This window comes from Cataglyphis hispanica, chromosome 26 (assembly GCF_021464435.1).
Source record: "Cataglyphis hispanica isolate Lineage 1 chromosome 26, ULB_Chis1_1.0, whole genome shotgun sequence".
In the NCBI taxonomy this organism is placed as follows: Eukaryota; Metazoa; Arthropoda; class Insecta; order Hymenoptera; family Formicidae; genus Cataglyphis; species Cataglyphis hispanica.
In genome coordinates this window covers 1,949,864-1,971,875 of record NC_065979.1, presented here as the reverse complement: position 1 = coordinate 1,971,875, position 22,012 = coordinate 1,949,864, and the positions used below count along the sequence as shown (strand labels likewise).

The window sequence follows — 22,012 nt, the reverse complement described above, 5'->3', positions numbered from 1 at the left end:
GATCGTCATCCTGTTGATTCGCGAGGAGGATTCAGGAGCCTTCAGCGGGGATCACGGCGGGCGGTCCACGGATCGCTCGTGCATTCGAGGGGTGAGCAGAGGGGAGGGTGAAATCCTCTCCCCCCCCCTCCACCCCTCACCGAGGCGAGGGCAGGAAGCTGTCCTTTCCCGGATCGACTACCAGCAACGTTGAAATCGGGGAAAGGTGGACGGGCGTAGGCGGTCATTCGTTGCTGTTTATTAATTCGAGGCGAGGCGAGATGCGCGTCCACTTTGTGCGGTTCGGTTGCTCGTTTCGCCCACGCGCTCGTCACTGCATTTCCACCCAACACGCATGCGAGCGCGATGATAATGCACGGCATAAAATACGCCCAGAGAAAGGAGAGAGAGAGAGAGAGGGGGAAGAGCAAGTATATGGAATCTTCGAAACTGCAGAATGAAGATGCTTTTTTTTTTTAGATCATCCAATAGCGCGGGGGTGCACCGCGTATGCGAAAAGGGGATCGTAAAGAGGCGACGATAAAGGCGTCGCTACTAAAGTGTCGCTGCCATGGTTTTTTACTAGCCACCGGTGCCCGCGCTGTTATTTTATTGGCGACAAGCGTAATGAGGCGTCCGCCGACTAATCGTGTGACGGTATTCCGGATCGTTAATAATAACGATTTTATTATACGGCATGAATTATCGCTCGTAAGAAAACACGATTAATGATGTTTGGTAGATGCATATATTAGCTGGTGATATCATCCGTAAATTTCAGAAATTAATTTCGTCCAACGCGATTATGTTGCGCGATTATTAAGGACATTATCAGTATTCAGGCATAACTCGAAATTCGAAGAAGCAAGTTGATCAGAACATTAATTAAGGATGTTTCGTACATATTTTCGGATATATCTAGGAATGTAACTAAAATCGTACAGAATGTTCTTACATGTGTTCGGGAACTTATAAAAAAATCGTGAGTCAATTTACTGATCGCGATTGAAATGTTGAGGATTTTAATTTGCAGCGAATTAAGGATGTGTCATATATCGAAATATTAACAGAAGCATGAAAATTTTCTTACACTGTCCTGCTATTTCTTCTGAATATCTGTGCAAAAACTGAGCACAGATTCTCTTAACGGTTTGGAAATTATTTAAGTTTCAAGTTACTTGATTCTTCTCATGGAAAATCGTGTATTGTAGCACTTATTGACAAATTTGACAAGGAAAAAATATTACCAATGAAATAAAAATTTTCACATCTATTAAGAAAACTCTAATAAATATTTGTGCAAAACTTGATTTAGACTTCCATTTATTCGTTTAAAAATTATTTACTAAAAATAGTAAAAAAATATTATCTGTCTCTTTCTCTCTTTCTACAAATTACTCGTTTTTCATTGCTTCTTGCACAGTTGATTTCAGGGGATATTCACGATCAAAAGTTTTTGTCAGAAATTAGAAAAAATATTAATTACAACTATTGTCTTTTACGAAGACGTCAAAATCCACATTATTTTGCGACACTTTAATTCTTTCCATAATCCAGATTTATTTGTTTGATTTTTCAAACAGTATGAATGTAAGAAATATATTTCTTTTTTTAAATTTTTTGACAGTTTTGTGCTACTATTGTACATGCAAAACATCCTCAAGACACTTGTTTCTTTTTCGTAAACAAAATATGTTAATCTCCATTTGTCGCTATAATTTAAAAAAATAAAATTACAAATTCTTTTTTCATTTATTCTATTTAATATCATAGATTCAATGTCGCATGGCCAACGATTTTTTTCATCATGTCATTTGCAAAAATAGCCAACCTGACCATATCGGATAGCGCCCGGTAGCATCTATTAAATATCATGCCTGACTTTTACAACAGCTATAAAGTTATAATTATATGTCTGTCTGTGTCCCAAAATCGTGTTTTTAGACTTGATGAATTCGTGCCAGAACAGACATGATGCCACAATGCTCTACGAAGGGTCAGGGTATATAAAGACGTGTCATTTATCCACTCGAAAAACTATAGTACTTTATCGATCTACTTCTCATGAGAGCGTAAAGCGAATTGTTTTGATTGCAAAGATCCATGGACAGTTTGTTTCACCGGCGTCTGTAGCGGCTATGATGCATTCCTCTTTTCGGGCGTTAGAGGACATTAAAAATAACTGTCTAAAGGCATTCTCGCGATGTTAAACCACCCACGTTCCCGTCTCACGTTACGATCGCGCATCTCTTTTAACGCAGCGAGATATCGCTTGGCCGATACTCGCGAATAAACACCGTTGTACAAAATTTTTTTTTTCTTTTTTTTTTTTTTTTGAATTTCGCAGGAAATCGTATCGACGGAAATAGCCGTCCGCTTCGGTAACTGAAACAACTGGCAACCGAGCAAATCGCATTTATTACATCGAAAAATAGACCGAATTTCTTCGTTGTCTAAAATTAAGTTCCATAGATTTTGTCTAACTTACGAATATATATTAAGAATGTTTATCCATCGTCGCGGAACGTTATTTTTCCTCACTCTATCTCACACGCTCCTTTTATCTCATCGAGAAGAAGTTACATTAATAATTTTAATCTATCTCTTTCAAGTTATTAATACTTTATAGATACATATTTTTATCTCTTACATTATTTCGTGAACGCCTGCTGCTATTCTGTGATAGATAATATTTTTAAACTACGAAGAAATCAAAATTGAGATAGAAACGAAAATACATATTAAATACGTTTTAATGATTTTTTTAAATAAAAGTGCAATCTAAATATATATATTCCGTTCTCTTCCTTCTCCCCTTCCCCCCCCCCTCCTTCTACGCGTCTTCTCTTAACGGCTGTAAAAAATGATTCTCGCGACGAAGGACATGTAAATTTATGGGGATCCTACGGGGTTGTCCCTTCCTCTTTGCGGCTGACCCTGCCACTAGCATTGTTATGCTAACAATTAATTAATGTCACTATAATTATACTGACATCACGTGACACTTCCTACTCGTACCCCCCCGTGCTCCCCCCTTCCCTCATCCTTTCTTTCTTTTTCAGTGCCGGCGACGATCTTCTTAACGCTTTCGAGAGATGGAAATTATGCTAATTAAGACGGTTCATTGTTTCTGCCGGTCTTTGTTACGTCTTACGGGTGTTTGAGGAACCAGTAAAGGGGCTTGCCCGCACATTTCTCTTTCTCTTCATATGTAGGGAATGATTAGAAACGGGGCCCGCGCTTTGTGCACGCATTGTCTCGCGACGCGTATTGTGGTTTCTTTACCGACAACGCGAAGCGCCATTGTCGGTTTGATTAATTATTGTTTCGCGATTAGGCGTTTTCAGACACGCGCGCATTATTTTTCCATAGCAAGAGAGAGAGTTAGATAGATGATTAGATGATAGCTAATATTTTATATTTGAATTTTTAAAGATATGCTGCATTGAATATTAAGTATTAAATATTAATATATATATTACTATTTAAGTATTATAATATATTAATATTACATTTCAACAAAATAATTTTGAACAAGGATTAAGCCCGAAACAAGACGATCAAGGTGAATAAAGTTCGCCCCTCTTGTCTTGGAACATATTCGAATCTCAGACGACTCATTTAGACTCATTCGTTATGATATCATAGCGTCTTGTAGACGTGAAATCGTGCCAAGTTGACTTAATTAGCTCATCAAGACAAAACATATATTATTTGTATATTTTCAATGTGTCAAGACAAAAAGCAGACCGTGATAGACTGCACATGAAGGCATGATATATAGTGTTGGTGTATGTGACAAGAGATGGGATGGAACCAAACGACGACGATCCCACCTGCCCTTATCGATCGAATTCTAACCGATTCGCGGGCTGATCGCTTGTCGGAGCATAGCGTGCTTTTATTGAGCATTGGCGACTCGTGACAATGCTGTATTTGGATACTTGGCTTCCCCTTCAGGATAAACCTTCTAGACACTAAACCCTCCAACGAGTGTTGGGAGGATTTTGACGACAGAAAGCCGATGCCGTAGATATTTAACGTATGAGAAATAGTTACGCGTCAAATATTTTAATTTTCGCATTTTTGATTAATTATTAATAAATTAATAATCTAAACATAATGACTTTTCAGTATTTTTATTCGATCCAGCGGTTTATATATTATTCCACACTATATGTCAATAAATTGTTACGCAAATTATTTAATCCAGCGATATTACTCTGCTCTCTTAATGCGATGATAATAACAAATGATAAAATGATATCAATAAAGGAAATAATAATAAATAAAAATAAAATAATAAAATAATAAATTATATATTGGTGAGAAAAATTTAAAGTATAATATGAGATATTAAAAAAATCATTATCTCCCATAAATACCACATGATAAATTAAAATTTTTATTTTTCTATTGCTTAGATTCAGCCATTGAATAATGTTTTGAATATAATGTGAACACAATTGCCCGACAATTTTTTTATATATAATATTTGGCAATGCTTCATTATTGCTTGATTTAAAATTGAAAAGACTACCAAATGATTTAATTTGTCAAATGTCCAATTTTTTGAACATATCTTATCTATTATATTCAAACGTTGAATTTGCACAGCTGTTTTAAAATTTAATTATTTTTCTAAAACAGAATAATCTTGCCCGATTTATATCTACATGATATAAATATTAGCGTTTGCAAATTTATTATATTTCCATATTTATCAGTGTGCTAACCATCAATCTTATTTCCTTGTTACAGGACGTAAGGAGGTTCGAAGGAGCGTAGATGAGGTCTACTGTCTACGTCCTCGGTAAGTCATGCAAGCTCTTGTGTGTACGTAGAGATCACGCTCTCGCTGACAGAATCGCGTGGGATCGCGAGCAAAATATATCGTCTGCGAAAAGGGAAAAAAAAATTTCTCTCCATTTTCTCTCAGGATCGGCTAATTACACATAACAGAAATAACCCCCAGATAACGGATACGCCACTAAAATGTGTAATAATTCTCCGTCTGCGCGAACATGAACGACTGCGTCATTAGATCCCGCGTTCCATGAGCGTTTTAACGGCTCTACATTCTTCGCTCTCCTATCGGAGAATCGATCTATTATCGACCGTATGCACCATCAAGCAGAACGGATCTCTTGCTTTATCGATGAAAAAGATATCGGTCGGTGTAAGAACGCTATGACTTTGAAAATTTCACTTTTTATGATTATACTTGAAACATTAAATGAACATGAAAAAATTGAATTTAGAAATATATATTTTTATAGTGAATGTAAACCCATCGTATTGATTTAAAAAGAAAATTTTTATAATTTTTTTTTTTTCAAGTTAACTAATTAATTAATTATATGAGAATTTTGAAATACTTCTATTTCATTTAAATAAATATAGATAAACATATCTGGAAATATCTTTTTAAAAGAGGCCATTTTATATTTATTTTTTATCTTTAAATATTTTTAAAAAGATTTATATAAAATATATTTTTATTATAAAGAAGAAATATATATATTTTCTTCTGCGTTCTTTTTTTTTAAGACAAAAAATAAATATAAAATGGCTTTTTTTAAAAAAGATATTTTTACATTGAGGATAAAGATTGTTTTTGCGCAAGATGATTTGCGTTTTTCAGATAATGATTCTGTTATGAATATTGATACGATGCTGATACACGGCATATGGCCAGATGTAAAATATTTGCGCTGGATTCCAAGAATTTGACATTTCACGATGAATTTACGCACTTGGCTTAAGAACCACTATTTGCTATGCCATTAGTTTTAGATAGGCAGCATCCGAGCTATTCGTATATAATTATTGCGCGGCAAGGAAACATCTCCGTTAATTACTGATGCTGCGGATCAAATTTCCGTTTATGCAAATATTTTAAAAGTTGTTGTGAACTATGTAGCCATATAATCCGCTCGATGAATTTAAATCGACGAATTTATAAGCTTAGCTCTCGTAAATATTGGCGCGAATATAAAAAAATTCTCATCACATGATTGTCTGACGGACTCGACAGCGCTCTCCTTTTTCTTCTTCTGCTGTTAACGAGCGCGCGTATATGCATTTGCTCTAAATCGTTATGAACGCGTTGACAAAGTTGTACAGATTAAAAAATAATTAATAGTCATCAATACCTTGACATATTCCTTTTGTCCATCCGCGCGTCCATTCGCATTTCGCTCTATGATATTTAAGGCTGTTTACATAGCTCGCTATTTACAAAAGGAAATTCACAAACGCAGATGCAGAATAATTGTTGCATTCAAAATGCACGCAGATGCAAATTGCAGGCGATAAATTAAACTCCAATTTTCCGCGATCTACGAACGTCCACTCGTCCTCTACGAGTGCCCTCTAACTCGTCTACGAGTTGTTTTTTGAATAGCCATCTATTTACACTATCTTTCATTAATAATTGTCACTGATATCTATTGATCGCGGTATTATTGAGATAATAGCCATCTTCGCGGCTAAATGCAGATGGCGCGGAGCAACAAATTAATTACCGGTCAATTATAACGTTCTCGCGTTCCAACAAGTTGCGCAATTCGCGGATTTGATTAATGATTCGCGCGCTGACTGATGAATGCAAATTATCCCCGGGCTAGTGTGTACGCGCGCAAAAATGGAAACGAAGCGACGGTTTTTCGTGCTCGACAAGCTCAGATCGATCTGGCACGAGAGGGTCAGTTGCGAGCCACCTCGGGGATCTTTTTGGTCGATTCAAGTTTGGACGGTGGTTTCCCTTCGTTCGGCGGCGTAGAACGAGGGGAAGAGGAAGAGGAGAGAGCCGCAGGCGAAGAAGGCGAGAAAGGGGGGAGGAGGAGGAGGAGGACAGGCCGCCTCCTCCTCCTCCTCCCCATAAATACGGATTTAGTCGCACGGTTTACGAGCAAAAACGTGTCGAGCCTCGCGAGCAGAGCCGCGCCTAAATTATTAAAGTCGTAAACGATCGAAATCGTCGTTAAGCGCCGCGCGAAGAAACCCATCGGTATCCTTCTCTCCGCTCGTCCTCCCCTTCGACAAGGATCGTTTTTCTCGAGGTTTCATTGTTAGGCCGCGTGAGACGATAGCCTCCGATAGTCCCGGCCAGAGCTCACAGCCCGACACGATCCGTCGTAGGCGACAGTAAACGGGCTGACCGTCGCGATTTTTGCGATGGACTTCTGCGAAACGCCCGTGAAGATTAAAGCCGGAGGTGCGGTAAGGAGACACTTACGACAGATAATCATGCAGTGACTGCGCATACTAGGTTTATGTCAATGCTGAAGAGAAATCAATTCTTTCGCCTATACATTTATTATTGATAATTAATAATTTATTATTGATAATTTTTTCTTAAGAAAGATGTGCTGCAAAAAATTTTACTGCAATAAAATTTGTAGAGTTAATATTATATAATATTATTTATAAAAATATAATATTAATATAAAAATTAATATAATATAAAAATAATTAATATAAAATATAATATATTATTTTAAAAATTATTAAAAATTATTTTAAAAATTAATTATTATATAAAAAAAAAAATTAAAAGCTAAAACACATATCTCCTAAATAGATCATAGTTAAAATTAGTATCGCATCGCGCAGGAAATGAGAGAACATGACACTTGATGAATTACAATAAATCTTGGCGTATTGATTTAAAATTTGCATCAACAGATGCATTGTTAGATGAGAGATTCGAACAAAGAAGAGGATTGTATAACATTAGCATATTTGTAATTATCCAGGTTTGCTCAACGTGTTGATCAGCCGTAATCATTACGATAATTACCGGACAGTCGTCACATTTATTTCTGTAGAGGCCTCGCAAAAAGTCGACGAAACAACACGTCACATTTCCACGATATTAGCGAGTAACGCCGACACGTGTTCGCGAGCGACGAGAAACGCGCGATTAAGATTTGTAATTAAAATCAGTTGCGGCATTTATTATCCACGCAGACAATGTAGCCGACGAATCGCAACGCTGTTAGCTTACGGCGATGCAGAACGACGGTGCGAAAAATTTAATTGCCACATAATTGCTTCTTATTATACGATGATAGACGCAGCGTACTTTATTGCCGTAGTAGCATCGCCGCGACAAGTATTCAAATTGACATTGCGCTTACGTAACGCGGTCATGTGGTCGGCGATTTGGCAAAGAAACCGTGCCTCAAAGAGATAAGGGCTCTGCTCCGTTTACGGGGATGTATAAAATATGAACGGATATAACGCGCGTGCGATCGCTATAAATATCGCTTGCAAGATTTCCTTAAATATAACGAGGAATAAATTCAGTTGCACCTTCTCGTGCATCCGTTTTTTTTTTTCTTTTTTCGCGGCGCGTTAAACCACGCGGTGCGCAACCACGTAACGACGTTTAAGAATCTTCCTTTGTCGGATCTCGTTACTTTGTAATTTACTGCCTCCCTTTGAGCGTCGCATTAAAGATTTTCGCAGACGAGAAAGAGAATACGAGATCGAGTGTAACGATGATACATGCAAGCATATCGCATTGTCGTATCAAAGTAGTGAGTGAGAAGGAAACAAAAAGTGGGCAGAAAGGGTAGCCGCGAAAAAAGATACGTGTATGTGTGTCAGAGGAACCGACCACCCGGTCTTTCGATGGTGATCCTTATTTCGCAAATATTTTTCAAATCTAAACTCACATGCAACGAGTCAGAGTCCCAGTCGCTAACAATCCATGTGCTTTGTCTTCATTTTTTTTTTTTTTTTTTCTTTTGATTTATCAAGCAGCTTCAGGAAAGTTTATGACAAAAGCTACCTTTATCATTTGAATAATTATAATTATATTTATAATTATTATTATAATATAATTGTAATTATATATATATATATATATATTATATATTATAATTATTATGAATTATTATAATTATAAATATAATTATAATTATTCAAATTATAATTATAATTATATATATATATATATATATATATATATATATATATATATATATATAATTATAATTATATTCAATATAGGCTGTGATACATCAATGTTTAGGCTCTCTGTTTTTTAACTTTTTTTTTTATGGACTCTGATCAAGAGCTGACTTTTCTTCAGAAAAAAAATTCAATATGGCCTTCTTTTTTTTACGTTGTAACTTTAAATATTTTTTCATGTATTACTTAACCTTTAAATTACAATTAATACTTGATAAAAAAATAAAAATAAAATTTTTGTCGCCGATTGTGCGAAGTAAATTAATGAAATAGCAAATTTGCATATTTTTTTTTGATACACGATGAACATGGAATTATTTTTCCGCAACGCTATGCAACGATAAATCATTCAATGGAAAAAAAAAAGAAGGCTGTTTGCGAGAGAAAATACATTTGCATTGTATATTCAACACACAAGATAAATATAAGACGATCATTTGTAACATGTACATACGTTTCTTATCGCACATCTTTTGTTCCTGCCAATACTTATTCAGAAGTACTCATTCGTAACGAGAACAAACATAAGAGTAGAATCGAATAAACATGAGCTTACACAATTGCTTGGAAAGAGATCTTATCAAATTGCGTCTATTCTCCGAAATGAATAAAAAAAACCTCAATATGATAGAAAAAGGTGAGCTTTCCTTCTCCGGATCAAAGATGATAATCGCATGCGCACGCGTATTCGTTGATTAGAATATTTCTAAATTTATTAATAGTTCAAAAGCATCCTATGTAGTATTTTTTTCTTTTTTTGCTCTTGAAACAAAAAAAAAAATCCTCTACGTTATGATGATTGTGTATGCTTTTAATAGCAAATATAGACTCATCTTTTCAGAATTATGTAATTAATTCCCAGGATTCTCTATATAAATTCATGAGATGACTCGCGCTTTTCCCAGATGAAGATATTACGAATACTAATCCTCCGCCAGCTGACTCGATGCATACGCGTAGCGATGATCGATGATCTCTTCTTTCTCGAGGAGGAAATGTCGCCGGTCTTCCCGCACACACGCACACACACACACACACCTGTGGAGAAGTCCGGCACGTTTGAGATTAGAACCTAATTCCGGGAAGAGTTCACGCGCGCTATAGAAACTTGCGTGCGGTGTGAGAGATGCGTGTGTCGGACCAGCGCGTCACGTATCGGAGATAGTGGTACACGCACTCTCTCTCTAGGTGGCTGACTACAAAGAAACGAAATCAATTTGCAATTTAAATCGCCGGCGTACGTGCCCCGCGGGATCATCCGATTGCCGATGATTCCGCTGTTACCTGGGATGGGCAATACGATAAGGGCGAAGCGCGCGCGAGATCGAGAGTCGTTCGACTGCATTTCAAAGCTCGCGGCTCGCATGAATCCACGAGGTTCCTGACCTATGCGTCTATTTCATAGACGAGGCGGACGTGCCGCACCGAAGTGAGAACTCCCTCAATCGATATCGTCGATTTTATATCAATCGGCTGTATGTATTCCCGCGCCCATCGCCCTTTCTTCCGCTTGCGCTTTTTTGCCATTCTATGTACTCTGTTTGAATTTGCTATTTATTTTTTTTAAGTGGAGATGCAATGATTCTTGTACTGACGTGTGCCAAGATTTTTGTACATCTTGATGTAGGTATTTTATTGGTGGTTAGAAACTTTTTTTTATATTGTTTTCAAGTAACATTTGTCACAATTTTATAACTTTATATAATTATATATAAATCACAATTTTGTAATTTTATTAAATTTTTAGATAATTATAATTTTATAACTATATAAAAATTTAATAAAATTGTGACAAATAATTGTTTTCAGTATAAATAAAAAATTATAATCGCTTTATTAACTACACACAATTAAATAATTTGTGCAATTGCTGTCGATTATATAATTATATATTAAAAAAATTATTATATTATATATTTATAAAGATCGCATTTTTTAGAATATTAAAGAGATATTATTATCATATATTATTTTGTCATATTTATTTAATTTATTTAATTTTAGGTATGTAAATTACAATTTACATATTACATTAAAGTAAGTCGTTTCGTCTAAAAAAAAAAAAAAAAACAAATCCACTGTGTACAGTTTCTTTCGCGCGCTCATGATCTTCTAAAATGAACAAGTTGATCCTCGAATTAAGATACTCTAGGGAATAGGGTCTAAAGAAGGTCCGGTTTAAGATCGTTCAAGAACAGTCTCTGTCTCCGTCTTCGTATCCGTCTTCTCGTTCTTTCAGTAGCAGTTTTTTCTGCCACTATCGAGATAGCTCGTGTAATCGCGCTTTTTGTCATATTAATTGATTCGAGCAGAACAACAGCGTTAAAAACGCATCAGTTACAAGCGATCGAGGTATCGGCTACTGTATCATAAAAAAAAAAAAAATATACAATTATTAGGTACGCGGCAATGAGTCATTGACTTTGAGGTGAAATCTTCCTCGATTACACATCGTAAAGAAAATGAGAGAAGCTAATTACACATCTCCAGTTTTACTTATTTCGTCGAATATCATTGAAACTCGTTTATTCTTGAATAAACAATCCACTAATTACGTTTCATAACGACACGTTAGCCCAATCAGGCAAGTTTACAAAGATGGTAGACGCGACGTTTTTCGTTTCCATCCTCAAAGACGTGAGCAGTTTCTGACGGAGACAATTTAAACAAAGAGAGAGAGAGAGAGAGAGAGAAGGACCGAACATCCTTCCCGGTTCGTCTTTTCTCAAGTAATGCCATCCCTTATGCATCCATAACCCTCCCCCGACGCCCGTTGTTGCCGATGTCTCGCTGTCTCTTTCCTTCTTTACGTTTCTTCGTATGTTTCATCTTTCTCAGTTGCCTTCTTCCTTTTCCACCCTTCCCCCTTCCTCCAGCCCGTCCCTCCTTCGCGTCTCACCCCTATGTCGATATTTCCCTATCGATTGATCCGCAAGGAGGCACCCTTCCCGTCGCACTGTACGGTTCTCCTTTATCTCTCTTTTCCTTCCATTCGAGCCTTTCTTTATACGACGAATCAACCCATCTTTCCCCTTTCCCCGCTCACCTCTACTTCTCTCGTGTACCTTCCTTCGACTTCTTTTCCTACTGTCTCTATTCGACATAGATTGATATCGGAAAGCGTATTTTATATTGTCTATAGACTTACAATATTAGCTTATAATATTTTCTATTTTTTAATAAATACATAATTATGACGATTTTACATTAATAAGATTTTTTTGATACACATGATAAAAATCCGGTAATATATTTTTCAACAAATGGCATTTTTATACAGACATTACACTAACAGCAAATTCAATTCTATTTTTTAATTGTCGTTTTTATAAAGAATTGAAAAAGAAATAATACGTAAAATTGCAAAAAAAAAAAAAAAATAAGAATTTAAAAATTTTACTAAATTTAAATATTTATTTCTGTCATGGTGGTTGAAAATTGGAAAGATAACTCCCTTTATTTTATTTTATTTCTTTTTTTTTTTTAAATGAATAAAACTAAAATTGTACAAATGGTAATAATGCAATTAGATGTTTATCAAATTCATGCTCGCTGCCATTTCGAAGACAATTGCAAAAATCGGTTGGCAGGTGGTGGCAACTGTTCGATTCATCCCGGGTTCGTTGTCCCCATAAGAGGCAAGAATATCGAGTTCAGAAGGGCCCTTGTAGAAATGGTTCGATCAGTTCGATCAGAGCCCCCTCCCCCCCGCCCCCCTCGGTGCGGAGTTTTGCCCCTTTACACAATGTTTCTCACGTCACACAGACAAAGGAACGCAAATTCCACGTGAAAATCCGTTCCAGTGGCGATGCAGTGTGTCACAATGAAGCCCACGTACTCACACGCATGCATGCGTGCGTGCGTGCGTGCGTGCGTGCGAGAAAGCTGGCAGCTACGCCGTGAAATCAGTTACGAAATCACGGGGTCCCATTGCCATAAGCCCCGAGAGTCCCCCTCGCCTCTTCTTCCTCCCCTCCCCCCTCTCCCCTCTCGACCTCCGCGAGATCGATCATTAATTTGTAACGAACCGGCGCCGTCTGTTATTATCCTACGGTTACGCGATCACGTGATTACATATACATAGACTATCAGGACGGTTTGAGAAATTTATATTCCATATAAATGACTCGAGTCCACGATCCGTCATTTTCTGATTGCACTTTTACTTGCCCCATAAATTTTGATCAATTAGCGCGTTTCCAAGTAGAATTAATTAGGTCGTGCGGAGGGGCTCGGCTCGAGTAGCCCGTGAGGACAGGGTGAGAAGAGAGGGTGGAGGGAGATTTCTCGCGGTGTGTCCTTCTCGCGCGAGGAAAAAAAATGATCAATGGCGAAGGAGAGACCGGGGCGATTAGCGAATTCGATCGGCGTGCCAACTGTGCCCCCGGGTCGAGGGGGCACGGGGATAGACTATCGATCGGCACTTCCCGGAAGGGTAAGGGGCCGTCGTCGTCGTCGTCGTCGTCGTCGTCCTCCCTGAAATGGAGTTATTTCGACTTGGGTTTCGATCGTCGGGTCTCCACTCGACACGGCACCGCCGTTGTCCTTCCTACCCGCAATCGAAAAGTTAACCGTCGGAAACGCGCCCTAACGAACACTCTCCACCCCTCTCCCTCTTCTCCTCACCCCTCCCCCTTCTCTGCAGAGGACGAAAACCGTCCTTTTTTTCTTGTCCATTGCAAAATTATTTACGGCCACACGTCTTGTCTCGTTAATCGGGTCTTTGTTTTAGGGTTTATATATATATATATATATATAGGGTTTATATATAATAAATAATATATTTTATATATGTAATAAATTATATATATTTCTATATTTATTAATCTAAAAATTATATATATAACAAAAGAAATATTAAAATTATTAATTCCACTACTATTAATACTATCAATATAAATTTATATATAAATATATAAAAATTATATATTAATTATATATAAAAATTAACATAATTAAAATAATTATATATAAATACGTAAAACTTAAAATATCAATATTAATTAAATTTTATTATCCATAGTTTATTCATATTATTATTATTTACTTTATTTATTTAATAAAATCAAAAACTTGTATAGTTTAATAAAAACATTAATTTTGTAAATTAAAAATAAATTAATTTTAATTTTTTAAGTATAAATAAATATAAAATTTTCAAAAAAATAAATTATTAAATTATATCAATAATCTTCAAAATTAATGTTCTTCTTAAACTATTTTTTGCAAAATATTTTAATCAATTTATTCCCCTTAATTTATTTAAATTAAAAAATTTTATATTTCTAATAAACAAAATATCCTAAAATTTTTACATGACCAAAGAATTATTATTTATTGTTTAGGGTTAAAGATACGGTGTCTTTCAAGAAAATTTAAAATGCAAAAAATATTTCTCGCGCGATTAGAAATTCAGTTTTCGATGAGTATCGATGTATTCAAAGAATTTCGCGTCAAGAATTAGAGGTCGTTTTAAAATAAAGATTTTTTTCATGCGTTATAAAGTGAAGAGCATAGAAGATTGCAACATGCATCGATGTAATCAAGTGCTGATCCCTCGTTAATTGCATTATCGCTGCGTCATTGTACTCCGGTCGAGCTACGAGAAATCCGATTAGCGGCATCAACGTGACGTTACATTTGAACTCGTGAACAAAATGCGCGGGCTCGAAGAGCGAATTTCTAAGATTTGTGACGTTTTATCGGATAATCGATAAAAGCGAATGCTCTAGCAGTCTTTGTTTCGATGCTTCCTGCTAATAGTACGATTTTTCTCAGAAGCATATCTTTTTATAGAATTTTCTCGGAAGCAGATATAAAAAGATTAAGAATAGAGACTCTCAATTTTTTTCAGCCAACAAATTAATGGAAAGTCTCCAATATTTGTAATTAAAAATTCTTTTTTGTAATTAAAAATATTTTTTTTTTCGTTAAAAGAGCATCTTTCTTTTAGATAAAAATAATCTCTCACAATCATTTTTTTTTTTTTTTAGTCGGTCCGCGTGATCATTCAGGCGATTCGTAAGAGCTTCATAATGTATAAATCATCACACGTGATGCTAACGTTAACGGCGTTAGTAAAGCAATGACGTGTATTAATAGAGTTTGGAAATCCTCACGACACATTGTCGGTCGTAAATCCCGTCTTGCGCGCGGCACTGATGTTATAATTAAAGCCTTCGATATCAATCAATATTTGCCCGTGGCAAGGAGCGTGCGTCGGCGTTGCGGGCATAAATTGCCGCTCCGAAACAACGGGGACACCTCGCTCTCTCGTATGACGTAAATCTATATACGTGGTGTGTATCCCAAAAGTTTTATATTTATAGCCTAGCATTATTAGAGAACGGCAAACGTGCGGCGGACGCATTTTTTCTCTCGTGTAAATAAAAATATACGCGGTAGATTCGTTTCACGCGACGGGGACATTCCGAGAAACTGAGAGCCCGGCCGTATTTAACAGTTGGCGACGCGACCTTTAATTGCAATAATTAGGATAATTACCGGCGAGCGTGGCGGACGTATAGCGAGCACCACCGACATCGTTCCTCGCGTCACGACACGTTAACGGCAATTTGTTGTTAACATTTCGCTTCGTGTCATCGAGTGGCGGCTCGCGTGATCGCCTCGATCGATACCGCTCGAGATAAGATTGTTGATCTCGCCCCGCGACATGCGCTACGCGACGTCGTCGGAGATTTCGATCCGTGTAGCACCTCGCAAATTTGTTTCCACATCACCCCACGGTCCCTTTAACGAGGATTTGGGTTAATGATCGCGAGTAAAAGTGATCTTCGCGTTTGCATTTGTCCCGAGCGATAATGCTGGACATTATTTCTAAAAAATACAGTTCAATTTCAAAATCGTGGAACTCGGTCAAAAAAAATTGTAGGACAATTTTTAAAAAAGCATTCTGTAAGCAAAATATTGCAGTTTATGGAACTTAAGTTGAATTAAAAAAAAAAAAAATTTATTTTTAATTTTCGGAATGCAAAGTGTCAAAAATACACAATTTTAAGGAATAAAACAATCTGTTCTTTTTTAAAGCTTTTTTTTTAAGGGTGTATATTGATTACTTCTTATACATATATTTATTACTTTAGATAGCGGTATGCGAATTTAGATTGTGCAATAAGATTCTGAATAAGCGCATTCATCTGCACATATAACTTTCTTTCGGAAAAGTAATTAATTAAAAAAAAAAAACCATTTAAAATTAATAATTTAAATTATGCTCTGATTGTGAGTTACGGAAATTCCACAAATTTCTACACATGGACAAGTTCTATGCCTCTCTATGCAGAAAAACGATAGAGCAACGTCGAGATTTGATTTTTGAAAAATTGCCTTCATTCGCGACAAACGCAAAGTCGAAAGACGAGACAAGAAGGGCTGAAGGGCAGACGCGAGGAAGGAAGAAACGGACCGGCATAAAACTCGCCCCATAGGATTTTTCGTTCGCACGGTTTCATTTCAATTAACGTTCCCTCGTCCCAGGAGGGTTGCCATCACCGTTTCGCGTGAATGTGTGTGTGTGTGTGTGCGCGTATATGTAGCATATATACACACATAATCTATCTCGATGTCTCGCCTCGATAATTGCGCCGCGGTAACGCGGCCGAGTTAGCGGCTCCTAAAGGGATGGATTTCCGAACCGGTCTCGCGCATTATGCGCGATTCTCAACCCCGAGGCACCTCGTAAAACCTTAGGCAAGAATTCGCGGCGCGGTCGGGGGAGGAGAAGGACGTGGTGGTCTCCAAGACCCTTCGATCGATTCCCGGTGACTCTCGAATTCGCGCCTCATTCAATTTACAGATCTCGTTGTGCCTCGTTTGACTTTGCATGCTTCCGTTGTTTCGCGTTGGTTTCGGGTGAATGTAAGATCCGTATAAAAGTAAGAGTTGCAATTAGGTAAATATATAATGAATACAATATTAATTAATAAGATAGATCAGATAAATAAAATTCAATAATTTTTATTATATAAAAAAATATTAAAATATTAAAATATTAAAATATTAAAATATTAAAATATTAAAATATAAAATATTAAAATATTAAAATATTGAATTATAGTAATTTTATATATTATTAAATTACTTAAATTAATAATATAAAGGAAATATAAATCCGAATGAGGAGAAGGAAAAAAGGATTGACATCCTGATATCTCGTAAGCCTACATGACTAGTAAACGCAATTGTTTTGACGCGAAACGTTGAAGAGGAAGTCAGTCAGAAGGAGAAAAGAAACTTAACACAAAGGAGGCTTTAATACAAGCATAGGACTTTCGATGGCAAAATCATGATAATCAAAGCCGTGAGACTCTCAGCGGAAGTTACGATTTCGATTATTTGCACTGCACATCTGGCAACAAGTTGCAATCTATTCCTGCCCGGTTCATCAACGTGGTAACCGCGCGGCGATGCAAGCGCACGCGCTGTATGAGTGCATTCCTCCTGCACGCAGGCATGCAGACACACATACTTATACATCGCGCGCATGATATTCGAAGTGATCTTTTAATGTGCAAATTGCGTTAAACGGGAAGTGACTAATACGGATTTAGATACATTTATAAGCAGACCGTCTCTTCTTCTCGATAATGTGAATTATTGGCGCCGTTTTCATCCATTGACCCGGTTCCGGAACGGCGGATGTGACACACACGTCGACAATCTACGTCGCGCACGTTTTTTTTTTTTTACTAATACATTCCCGCAGCTGCCGCTCGTTATGAAATCTGAATGTGATTCAGATTGCCAGAATTTTTATTACGCGATTCATCGCGCACAATGTGATGAATTATGTGCTCATTAGCCGATGAAGTAGCTAAAAACGTGAACCATTCAGATCTCCGCGATGATAATCCCGAATAAAGATGAATATTCCCTGTAAGATTGTTCTTGATTATCTTTCCTTCATCCAGAATATTTTGAATATTCTCATTTTAATTATTAAATTATCTAGAAATTGGCTGTGCTTTCTGTATCTACTTAATATTTGCATTTACATTCAAAATAGATATTTTAAAATATTTATCTCTAGGTTTCTAGAATATATTTGAGAAAAGGTATACAGCATCGACTGATAAAATATATTCTTCTAATCTTTAATTCTTAAAAAGGAATTTACTTTTTATAATTTTTATTTACAATATTTTATTATAAATTTTTCATTAATTTTATTTTTTTTCCTAAACTTGAGAAATATATTTAATATATATAATAATATATATAAATAAATAATTTATTTCTAATCTATCGTCAAACTAATAAAGTATATATTTAATAGTCGGGCAATAACTGAGTCTAGCCCTTCCATCGTCCCTATTGGAGTTTAGAACTTGGTCCAAACGTTACAATGCAACTCTATTGAACGAAATCACGATCAACGGATCAAACTCGCGATATTAGATCCATTAAAATCGACGATAGAAAATAATTAAGTGCCTTAACCCACAATACTCGCATTCTTTGCCCCGGCATTCTTACTTGCCCTTCAACCAACGGCCCCATTCCATCATTCTCCTTCTCTTTTTTTTTCTGTTTATTTCTTTTCTTTTTTACTGCAATGCACGGAGGCTAAGAAACACGACTTCGCCAGAGTCGCACGCGTGGCTCGGCGGCTGTAATTATGCCGCGCAGTGATTGGCGTGGTTCGTGGAACAGAGGGTGGCGGCGTGGCCTAAGCACGAGGGTGGCGGTCGCGGGAGGGCGAGGGGACATGCGAGGGGAGAGGGTGGTTTTTAGCTCGAATTCATTAGAAGTAAAAATCGATAGGCGACGCTCGCTGCCTCCGCCGCCGGCGGTTTGCTCGGTAAAAAGAATGCGAGAGCGCCTCGGCCACCCCCGGCGAGGGGTGGCTGCCTCTCTTCTTCTTCTTCTCTCTCTCTCTCGCTTTTCTATCCGCGAGTTGCGCGTCTTCCTTCACCGCCGCACCATCCCGTTCCAGAAATCACCCTCAACCCGGGCTATCCTTAGTCTCTTCTTAGCAAGACGATACTCGGTGTTTGAGAGAGAATTGGAATTTAAGATTTGGCCGATTTTTTTATTTTACTTCCTTTTTTGCGCTACGCGATGCTGATATCGTGCAACGCTTGCACTGTTTTACGTAATAACGTTTTTGACACAGACAATCTGAAATTTTTACTAGATTATTTACGTGAAAATATTATGAAATAAAAAATCTCACTATAAAATTGAAATAATTTTTCTCTAAAAATGTTGCTCGTATTTAAATTATGTATTTGTTGCTCCAAATATGACACACACACACACACACACAGAGATGAATCTTAATATATACATCATAATATAAAAGAAACACAGGCTTTTATTACATTAATAAAATTCGAATCAAGCGAGCGAGGAATATTTTTAAACACGCGATATGAATGACTTTCGTCTCTTATTAGCGATGTATCCATCAAATCGGCTGAAACATAAATCTCTAATGCAATATTTAATCTAGTCATTCGTCTTACTAGAGATATTGATCCCGATATCTGTATAAATAGCGTTGCAAGATAAATACAATCGTGTAATAGAGACTAATGTCTAAGAGACAGAAGAAGATATTGTGTCTTCCTTGTTAGTGTCACATCTCGTTTTACAACAGTCGGCCGAAATGTAAATTCGGGACTTGTACCACCAGTACACACTATTTTCAAGTTGCGCTTATTGGCTCGTCAGTTGGATCTTTAATGACAAGTGAATGCAACCGGGATGCTCGCGTGTATAAATATGCCGTGTGTCAAAAGCGATATGGCCGTATCGTCTGCGCCGACACTCGCGCACGTGTAAAAAAACAAATGAACGGCCGTACTCTGCTTTCCAATTGTGCTTTTCCCGCCGCGTATAAGCTCGCTCGATATCGATTACACGGTGTATTGCGTATTTATGGCACAGGAAGAATTAGTCTTACACGCGGTTCCCCAGCGATACAACACTCGAACAGAATAAAATACCAAAACGTGATGCGCTTTAAATTTGTATTCCATTTATTGACAACGGTATATATTCTGTATTCTATTTATCTGTAATAGCCTCTGATTCTCGTTACACATTATATTTAATAAAGAAATATCAATATAAAGTGCGAATAACTTTGTATAAAGCCGCGAATATCGATCGATGTTGTTTATCGATGTTTCCACCAAGATGATCGAGCTAGCCTGCCATTGTTTTTCTGGGTCACCCTATGAGCACGGCGAGGAGTCGGGGCGAGTGATGAAGGGCAAGTAGGAAGGAAGGGACGATGGGCAGACGATTGTACGGGGGTGGTCGGGGTTGATCCAAATTAACGGTTACCACTTCGGCTCGGTCATTAGGGAAAAAACTTTCTTTCCACTGGCGCCAACCAATCCCGAAACGCAAAAGCATCTCGGGGACCCGAAAGAATTTTCAATCGAATCGCAATCCTCGAAACGCTTTCGCCCTCGTTTTCGCATAACGAGAGGACGCCATTGCCATTTCTCTATTTCGTTTCTCTCCAACGAGACCCTCTGGCTAAGCCATCTCATTTGTTTCCCCTGAATACGCGATTCCAATTCCGGTTGAATGAAACGAACGATCCAAAAAATGTACATTGAATGGGGGCAAGTAATAGTGCCTACATCGATGGCATGAAATTAATGCAAGATCTAAGCGTATATCATGCTTCGACAATTTATTTGATAGTTATTTTATCTGTTTAATTATGTGAAGGAGACTGCGATAGCTAATTTATATGCGTGGTCTAATTTTTGCACAAATTTATTCATGTAAATTGGGATAATATTGGACAAACACATGTCCAACTATGCTAATGACGTTTGCTATTTATTTCTCTCTTTCTCTCTCTCTTACTTTGTATGCTTTTTTAGATTTATCATTTTGGTATTGTAAATCTGTCTCTCTCAATGTCAAATTAATTTATAATTAAATACACGATGAGAAAATGTCAACTAGGATTTTAATATGGCATATACTTTATATAAGCATATGAATATTAAGTAATAATTATTATGACAAGTCTCTTCTCTCTCCTACTCTCTTCATCAAATTTAATCTTTTACAATAATGTGTGTGTGTGTGTGTGTGTGCTACATATCTTATTATTTTTATTATTTTCTAAAGTCAATAACCTACACTTAATTGCGACAGATATGTTGTAAATGTTTCGGGAAAAAAATTGGAGCGACGCGTCTGAAGCTCGTATATTGGATCCTGTTAATAATCTATATCGCGGAGTGCATTGACCAAGCTCAATTGTCATGCCGTATACGTAGTTTACATATTTAATGCGACATGACGTTTCACTCGCGTCGCGACACAAAAGTATGAAATATTTTCTCCCCCGCGAATATGAATTCGCGCGCCAATTGAAGTTTCATGAAATACACGAGCGCCCGATAATGAATATGTATGTCGTCACATTTACAGGCGAGTCGTCTATTCTTCCTCCCGAGATGCACAAATACCTCGCTCGTTCACCAACGGCAAAACCCATACACGCCATACTCTTTATATACCCGAGGAAAAACTTTTTCTCAAGACGCAATGTCTTTCGTCCTTCGTTCGCACCATCTTTGCGCGGGCTCTTAATTACGATCCGGCGAGGGCGAAAAAAGTGGCGAGGCTAGCGGTGGCTATTAACGTCCAGCGATCGAAGGTAAGAGCGTGCCGGAAAGGTGGAAAGGGAGAGAGAGAGAGAGAGAGAGAGAGAGACAGAGGGACGAAAAAGAGCGTGATAAAGTCGAAGCGGGATGAAACTAGGTACTTTTATGTATTCTATACCCAACGTGTGTGGTTTCACCGATCGGTCGCGGCTACGATGCGGGAGGACAGAGAGAGAGAGAGAGAGAAAGGGGGAGGGGGATATATAGGAGGAGGGTGCGGTGAAATCGACGAAGGAAACTGGCGGGGATAATTAGGCGGCGAGAGCGAGAGGGAAATGTTGTGGAAAGCGAGCGGGCGCGGGGGAAGGAGACTTCTGGGTAAAGCGGCGCCAGATAAGACTTAATATTTGATCGCGAATCCACCCTTGGCTCGACCATCGAGTCAACCC

At 37.4% G+C, this 22,012-nt stretch overlaps 2 protein-coding genes across 6 annotated transcripts in view; one reads left to right on the top strand and one right to left on the bottom strand.

Moving 5' to 3' along the window:
- The window catches only part of LOC126858560 (zinc finger homeobox protein 4-like), a 363,658-nt gene that overhangs the window by 114,937 nt on the left and 226,709 nt on the right, over window positions 1-22,012 (top strand). For all 5 annotated transcript variants that reach the window (XM_050608973.1, XM_050608972.1, XM_050608970.1 and 2 more), the window contains one exon: window positions 4,741-4,792. The gene's annotated coding sequence lies outside the window, so the exon portion shown is untranslated. The remainder of the gene's footprint in view (window positions 1-4,740; window positions 4,793-22,012) is intronic.
- Window positions 1-22,012, bottom strand: part of LOC126858609 (uncharacterized) — a 170,537-nt gene that overhangs the window by 136,268 nt on the left and 12,257 nt on the right. The gene's annotated exons all lie outside the window — the stretch shown is intronic.